This window comes from Lampris incognitus, chromosome 9, assembly GCF_029633865.1.
Source record: "Lampris incognitus isolate fLamInc1 chromosome 9, fLamInc1.hap2, whole genome shotgun sequence".
Taxonomy (NCBI): Eukaryota; Metazoa; Chordata; class Actinopteri; order Lampriformes; family Lampridae; genus Lampris; species Lampris incognitus.
In genome coordinates, this window is record NC_079219.1 from 16,237,172 (window position 1) to 16,246,017 (window position 8,846).

The following is an 8,846-nucleotide window of genomic DNA, read 5'->3' on the forward strand; positions in this document are numbered from 1 at the left end:
GGTGATGTGTGAAAAGTGCTATAGAAATAGCAATAGCATGGTTATCAGTTCTGCACTCCAGCACTTTGGATTTGAAGTAATACAATGACTGAAAAGTGCAGAATATCAGCTTTAATAATTTTCATCTATATCAGGTGAATCGTTTAGAAATTACAGCACATTTTGTACATAGTCTCCCCATTTTAGGGTACCAAAAGTATTTGGACAAAGTAACATTATGTACCATATGGCCGGAATTCAGACCTCTATATTGCTCACATGTTCTGCTTGATAGTGTAATGTTTCTTATTATAAATGAAGAAACTTGGGTTCAACAATTACAACTATTTATTAAAGTACTGTGACAACTCATCTAACATGCATCAAGTATCGTGTGGTGTCTTCTTCTGCCGCAATCCTACAGACTACTAAATTCGCGGCTACTGCCCTCAGGTGGTAGGTATTGGTGTAAATATTAGTATTAACTCCTTTAGCCACATCCCCTTTCCTTTAGATGTAGCTATACACAAACTATTCATCTAGCCTTAGTAGCAACTTCAAACGGTAATGAAAACATTCTTGTCACCCACAAGCATGATCAACATTTTTTCAACAGCATAAACAATCATATGTTTCTATTTTTAACACCATAACCAGATTCCTTTTACTAAGCGTTCATGTTTGATTTCAGTCTTTCTTTCAAGTCTGTGAATGTTCTCATTCATCCAGATCATGGTTAGCCAAAGGAGTTGAATCAAGTGCAACCGGACTTTCTTTCAAGACAACTCACAAGGGAACAGCTTAGTTTTTTTCTTCTTTTTTTTTAACATTGGCGGTTCAGCGGATGCAGTGTAGGTTGGATCTTCATTTGTTTGTTCTTGCAGTGTCTCTCGTGTTTTCAGCAAGCTCCTTCGATTCCTCCTCAGGATTTGACCATCCTCTGTTCTGACTGTGTAGGATCTTGGACTTACTTCCTCCAGAATAGTGGCTTTCTTATTCCAGCTGTTGGAATCTTCGAGTCATACTGTCATCTCTTGCCAGTGGCACTAAGCTTCTCAATCGATGACTTGTCATAGTTTGCTTTTTGTCTCTTTTGCAGATGCTTTTGTTTCTGTTTCACCTCTTTGTGCTTCTTTTGCTCTTCAGTGCAGGGAAGCGTGGTGCGTAGCCTACGTCCCATTAGAATCTCAGCAGGAGACTTACCATGTTCAAGCAGCGAAGCTCAGTAACTCAGCAGAGCTAGATATGGATCTGAGCGGCTGTCTTTTGCTTTCTTGAGCAGATGTTTGACTATTTGAACTCCTTTTTCTGCTTTACCATTTGACTGGGCATACAGGGGTGTTGAGGTCACATGTTGAAAGTCATACTCTTTGGTAAAGTCCTGAAACTCTTTGTTGCTGTAGCATGGTCCATTGTCACTGTAGACGATCTGTGGGATTCCATGTCTTGCAAGTATTGACTTCATGTGTCTAACCACACAAATAGCAGGTATGCTGAGAAGCAGCGCCATCTTTGGATAATTTGACTGGTAGTCCATCACCAGCAGGTAATTCTTTCCATCCAGGTGAAACAGGTCAGTCCCAACTTTATGCCACGGCTTGTCTGGTAGGTCTGTGATTGCCATTGGCTCTTTTGGCTGTTTTGCATAATACTTCAGACAGGTCTCACAGCTTGAGACCAGCCTATTGATGTCTGCATTGATTCCTGGCCAATAAACGGCTGTTCTGGCCCTTCTCATGCATTTTACCATACCGAGGTGCCCCTCGTGCAGCCTTTTCAGCATCTCTGGTCACAGTGACTGAGGAATGACAATTCTGCTTTTTTTCTGAGTAGCAGCCCATTGACGATGCTCAGCTCAGCTCTCATGTTGTAATACTGTTGACATTCACCTCTAGGCCAACCCTCATTCAGATTCTTGATGACTTTCTGTAGGCCTGTGTCATTTTCTGTTTCAGCTGCAATCTGCTTCGATTTCATGTCAGACACGGGTAGCGATTCAGTAATCAGGTTCACGTGGAGAGTCACGTCTGTCTCTGTGGAGCTCCCACCGTGTGCTTGCCTTTGTTCACACTTAATTGTTCAGTCCCTTTAGGCGTGACATCTTCCTGCGCTACCATTCCCACGAAGAATGAATCACAGAGATCAGTTTCTTCCACTGCATGCACACGTTCACCTCGGCTTTGTTTCCCCTTGGAAAAGCATTGCTTCATGTAGTGATTCTGTCCTTTACATTTATTACAGACTTTGCCATAAGCTGGGTATTGTTTTGGTGCACGTCGAGTGCCACATCTTTTACAATTAAAAGTCTCTAAGCCCCTTTGCTGTTTTGACTGCCATAATGTTCTCTGTTTCTGTGCCCATGCAGACACAGTGGCTATCGCTGCATTGTCTTTTTCACTTTCCTTCGCGCCACCACCGAACGTTCTAGCGCGTTGCAGGACTACCTCACTAGCATGGCATATCCTCACAGCTGCAGCTAAGGTAAGGTCCGTTTCTCGTAGTAATCTCTCTCTCACTTGTCATTAATGCCAAACACTCATTCATCCCGGATCATTGAATCATGCAGCTCTCCAAAATTGCACGTCTTAGCTTCCAATTTCAAGTCCGTCAAAAAAAAGTCAACGCTCTCACCATTTTGCTGCGTGCGTATGCGAAACACGTCCATTCGAATGTCTCGTTTTTCTTTGGCGAACAATGTTCATCAAACTTCTTGACAACTTCGACGAACGTGTCGTTATGAGCTGCGTCGGTGTAAACAAACGTGTTGTATACCTCCAATGCTTGAGGTCCCGCGACGGTAAGTAGTGCAATCTTCCGTGCGTCCGGTTTGTCATCCAGTCCGAGGGCATGCAGGTACAGCATGCATCGCTGTATGAACGTCCGCCACTCGTAGTCCACATTTCCAGTCCAATTCACAGCGTCAGGCGGCTTCAAACTTTTCATGACGGCTGTATACCACTCCTGGTACCATGTAATGTTTCTTACTATAAATTAAGAAACTTGACTTCAACAATTACAACTATTTATTAAAGTACTGTGACAACTCAGCTAACACGTGCATCAAGTATCCTGTGGTGTCTTCTTCTGCCGGAATCCTACAGACTACTGTAACCGGTTATTTTCTTGCCCGGTGCGGGATTCGATACGGGGTGTACTGCACCATAAGGCGACATTACTAACCGCTCGGCTAAAGGGTCAGATCCGTTAGCTACGGACTAACGTGTCTTATTAGTAGTTTACACTACTAATCTGTGAATGTTCTCATTCATCCGGGTCATGGTTATCCAAAGGAGTTGAATCAAGTACAGCTGGACTTGGTATATATCCGTGAAGACGTTTCACCTCTCATCCAAGAGGCTTCCTCAGTTCGTGCCTTTCTGACTAGACGAAGCTAGTCTGACTGGCTGGTGATGAGACTCAGAATTTATCCTCTTTGGAGTCGTTGTCAGAGCTATAGATGCCCATGGCTCTTTGTGTCCCGATGTTTACCAACGCCCGTCGCTAACAGAGCCATAGATATGAGTGGCTCTTTTGTGTTCCGATGTTTGGCCGCGCCCGTCGTTATCGGAGCTATTGATATGCGTGGCTCTCCTGTGCTCCGATGTCCAGCCGCGCCCGTCACCATCGGAGCTATTGATTTACATTTGTTTAGCAGCGACGGTCGTTGGGGGCGTTAGTTTCGACTTCATTGTTCAGTGGTCATGAGAGTCGTTGGAGTCGTTAGTGACCGACTGTTGTTCTTGGAGGCTAGGCTCCTTGAGTCTCCTGGGTAGAGATGAAAGGACGGCATTGTAAGTGGGAGATAGGTGGTGTCGCAGACCTCCTCCTCTGTTGAGGGATGGTTTTTTTCCAGTTTCACATAGATGACTTCCTTCACCCCTCTTTCAAACCATCTATCTTCTCTGTCCAAAATGTGTACATTGCTGTCCTCGAAGGAGTGTGTCTTCCCCCTTAAGTGTAGATAAGACTGCTGAGTCTTGTCCTGAGGAGTTTGGCCTTCTGTGTTGGGCCATCCGTTTGTATAGTGGTTGTTTGGATTTCTCCTATGTATAGGTCAGTGCAATCCTCATTGCATTGTACAGCATACACCAGATTGCTTTTTTGGGTGTGTGGTACACGGTCTTTGGGATGAACCAGTCTTTGTCAGAGTGTGTTGCTGGGTTTGAAGTATAACAGGATGCGGTGTTTGTTGAAAATTCTCCTGAGTTTCTCAGAGACCCCAGAAACATACGGGATGACTGTGCTCTTCCTTCTGTTCCTTTTCTCCTCGTCGTTCACCTGGTTGGTCTTTTTGGAACGTGTTGCAGTTTTCACAAAGGTCCAACTGGGGTAGCCGCAGGTTTTTAAAGCTCCCCTCAGGTGTTTGTGTTCTTCTCGTTGGGCCTGAGTGCTGCTGGGCACATTGTCAGCTCTGTGTTGCAGAGTTCTGATGACACCCAGTTTGTGTTCCAGAGGGTGGTGTGAGTCAAAAAGTAGATATTGGTCTGTGTGTAGGTTTCCTGTAAACCCCAATGTGGAGGCTCCTGTCTTCCCCAATGTGGACGTCACAGCCCAAGAAGGGCAAACTGTTGTTCTTTACATCTTCCTTGTGAACTTAATGAACTTTGTCAAATGAGTTGATGTGTTTGGTAGACGCTTGCACCTCTGTGTTTGGATTTTGACCTATGTGTCGTCCACATATCTGAACCAGTGGCTCGGAGGTGTTCCTCTGAAGGAGTTCAGGGCCCTGTGTTCTACCTCTTCCATATATAAGTTTGCCACAATGGGCGATACTGGTGAGCCCATTGCACAGCCGTGTTTCTGTCTGTAAAACTGGCCCCTGAACTGGAAATATGTAGTTTTCAGGCAAAGGTCCAGTAGTTGGCAAATCTGGTCTGGGCTGAGGTTGGTCCTATTGTGGAGGTTGTCATCCCGTAGCAAACGTTGCCTCAGTTTCCAAAGCCTCCATGGTTGGGATGCAGGTGAATAACGAGGTCATGTCGTAGGATACCATGGTTTCATCCGGTTCCAGTTTTACACCTTGGACCTTGTCCACGAAGTCAGTGGAGTTTTGGATTTGATTGATTTTTTTTACCTTCGGACCAGAACCGGTATTTTCAACAAAATAAGGCAAACGAGATGCCTCCATGCGGGATGCCTTTCCCGAGCGCCGGTCCCCACCTGGAGCTCACAGAGGGGGAGAAACGTTTAAAATAGGCCGGATATGGGGAGGTCAGACTGGCCAGAGACCAACCCAGCCGACCCTCCCCGCAGATCTTTATGCTCTGAAATGAAAGGCGGAACATGGCTAACCTGTGACTAGCATAACAAAGTTATGTTAGTGGGCTAGCTATCATTAGCTATCATTAAATTAGGTATCTCTGGCCACAGACTAAGCTGGTTACATTCATCAGGTACATTAATAATGTTATTTTGTTAGTCATTAATACATTTATATGTTGATAATGGTAATAATCGTTGTTTGGATAAAAGTAACAGTAATAATACGTTAGCTATATTAGCTATCAATAATAGCTAGTAGCAAGTTTAGCTTGGAGCAGACCGGTATTTTGTTTATTTTGGATGGATTAAGCTAGCCATGGGGTCTGCTATACTCCGAAATCCATTGCCGACATTGCGCTTCTTGCGTTCTAGGTTTCGGGAAGGGAAACAAAATTACACCCCCTCCAAACTTTTCAGATATCTGGTATCTGATTTGCAGATACCAAAGGCACACCGTTTCAGCATTTTGCTGTCTGTTTGAAAGCTTGACGGACCTCTCACTTAGAAACTCTTGCTAAGGTAGGATTGGACAAGCACCGTTCCGGGGTGGTACTTTGCGAAAGTTCAATTGACCCTTTGCTAAGGCCCGCCCCCTTAGTTACTGTTGCTAAGCCCATCTAGCTTTAACATTATTTTACGGTTAATAAAAGTAATTACTTACCTTGGACCAGACAAAGCTGTGCTTGTTGATCTTTGAAGGGTTCAACTGGATTTGAGGACGTCCACATAGCTTTATCCACAGCCTACACGTTTCAGGGTTTGATTTTGGTTTTAGAAAGGGAAAAAACGTACATCTCCCTCCAACCTCACCAGGTAACGAGTGTCACTGTTACAAGTGCCCCAGGCACAACGTTTAACCATAACTAGCTAAAAGTCCACAAAACCAGCTCGAAAATAAAGAAAATCTGAAACTTTTGCATCGGAGTCAACTGAGCGCCGCCATGAATGTGTCGGACCTCTGTCGGAGCCTTCCTATGCTGCGCTGTGACTGGCCAGTCTGCGTTTCGGGGGCGTGGCTTAGCGAAGGGTCAATTACCCCACTCTTCCGAGCTGTCCCAGTTGTTGCTCCATCCCCTCTGCCGATCCGGGGAGGGCTGCAGACTACCACGTCTCCTCCGATACATGTGGAGTCGTCAGCCGCTTCTTTTCACCTGACAGTGAGGAGTTTCGCCAGGGGGAGGTAGCGCGTGGGAGGATCACGCTACCCCCCCCCCTCGAACAGCCACTCCGACCGACCAGAGGAGGCGCTAGTGCAGCGACAAGGACACAGACCCACGTCCAGCTTCGCACCCGCAGACACGTACTGTAGGGACGCAAGGAGAGGGACGTCTGGAGTGCCCTACTTAGCTTGCTGCCACCGCGACCCGACTCGGGTGAAGCGGTTGATGAATGAATGAATGAATGAACAAAAAGGACAGCAACTGTCATTTTTTTTTAATTTTAACACCTCCTCCGTCCTCCACACACACAAAACAGCATGGCAATTATACAGATAGTGGTGTGTGTGTGTGTGTGTGTGTGTGTGTGTGTGTGTGTGTGGTATTAATTCACAACCTAGCAATAGCTTCGAACAAGGAATTACAGTACTTCTTTTAGTCCTTTCAACACTGAGTTGACTGAACTCATCCTGATCCTCATCGTCGTGAGTTGCATCTTCATCAATTACCTTACCTACAGCCTTTGAACAAGGAACAACAGTATTTCTTCATTTTGAGGTAATGTCCGCTCAGTTTTTAAAGGCGAAAATAAGTGCACATCTGCAGTCAATGTAAACATTTTGTTGGGAACTACTTCTACTGTACTGTCCATCTCAAATGAGGTGAAGCAGGTCTCTACTGATGACTGGTGAGAATTCTCAGCCTGGTCAAACTAATCAAACTTGAAGAAGTTCTTATTCAACTTCAGTAGAAGCTGGTTTTCGAAGTTGTGTGAGTGAATCCTTCCCCTTCTTGGTCTGAAGATCAATCCAGCTGCACTAAAAAGTCTTTCACAGGCAGCAGAGGCTGAGAGGGCTGTGTTTTAACTTGAGCGACAGGTTGGATATAGCTGGGTAAGATGTCAAAATGTCTATACCTCCAGCGGTACATGCCAGCTTATGCATCCAGTTGTTTGGTCGTTTCCTGGGTGTGTACATGCTTCATATTGCAAAAGAAATCCTCTTAATTGGAAGTGCTTGAGCAGATGTTGATGGGCCACAGCAGAGGCTCATCATGGTCAGGAAGATATTCCTTGATGTAACCGAGGCCTAAATCACACATCTTTTTCATCATCATCATCATCAGTCTGTGTATACAACTTTAGTGTTTAAAAAAGTGAAAATGAAAAACTGACCATGGAACATTTAGTGATAATTGTTTTCTTACCTAGTTTGAGGACATCTTCATCATAGGTCCAGGATGTTTTCAATTTCGAATGAAGAATGGCTGCAGCAACCAGCTCTGGGTTGGACATCATTTACCCAAACTGTTTCTTCAACCCATCTCGCAGGGGAATCAACCAGTGGCCTTCAGAATCTCAGCGACACTTTGGTTTTCTCCAGCTTGGAGAAGAAGGTTATGATTGTAGGGAACAGCCATCCCATCTGAATGTTGTACTCTCCCTGTGGTATGTTTATTGCCTCAGCAATTTGACCTATGGTGTTGGCATATTCACCCTAAAAGGCAATGTCAGCTGGACTGTACCTAACACACACAAAAACTGCATTGCATTCAGATATATTTAATTGAACACACCAGTTATTTCAGTTTATGCAGGATATAATTTAATTATTCCTTGTTCTTTGGACAAATCATGCAGGAAGGTTTAGAACTAGCAAGGTAATTGATTACTTAGTGTAATAAATCTAAAAAATAGATTGTGTTAGGTTGTACCAGCTGAAGCTTGCAGTGCTCTTCAACCACCTCTGCAGCAGTAGTGGGCCTTGCAGTCTTGTTCCAGAGAGCCTGAGATTTGGAGAAGGTGGACCTCGACAGTTTCTTGTAGGCCTCCTACCTGTTTGCATAATTGGCGTCTACTGTAGAAACCAAATTTAGCAAATGACAATGAAAAATGATGTTAGCCATGTTAATGCGCAAATACGCAACATCTGCAACCTCGGAAAACTTCGTTTCAAGTGTTGATCTGGAGTGAAACAAACGTTTAACGTTACGTACCTCAAAGTGCTTCCTCAGGTTGGACGGCGAGTTCTTCAAGGCAGAGATGTAGTTTGTTTGTGGTAAACACAGTAAACATTTAAAACGATATGTGTAATGTCTGTAGAAGTGTCTTCTCGACATAAAGAATACTTTCCGAATAGAATGAGCCGACTCCGTGATTTCTTTTTAACAAGTGTAACTTTTACTGCTGCTCAGCATATTTTTAATCCAGCACACTCCATTTCCGTCTACCTCAACAACTAACAGACACGCGCACTTCACGGTAATAGACGGTGCAACAGTGACACCTACTGGTCATATTACTTTCAACTATCACATCTCCCCCTTAAGATGATTTCTTCAAACTAGAAAAATAACATTAATAATAATAATAAATCAATCTTATATAGCGCTTTTCAAGTACTCAAAGTCGATTTACAATAAATGGAGTGAAACAAGACGACAGATGAA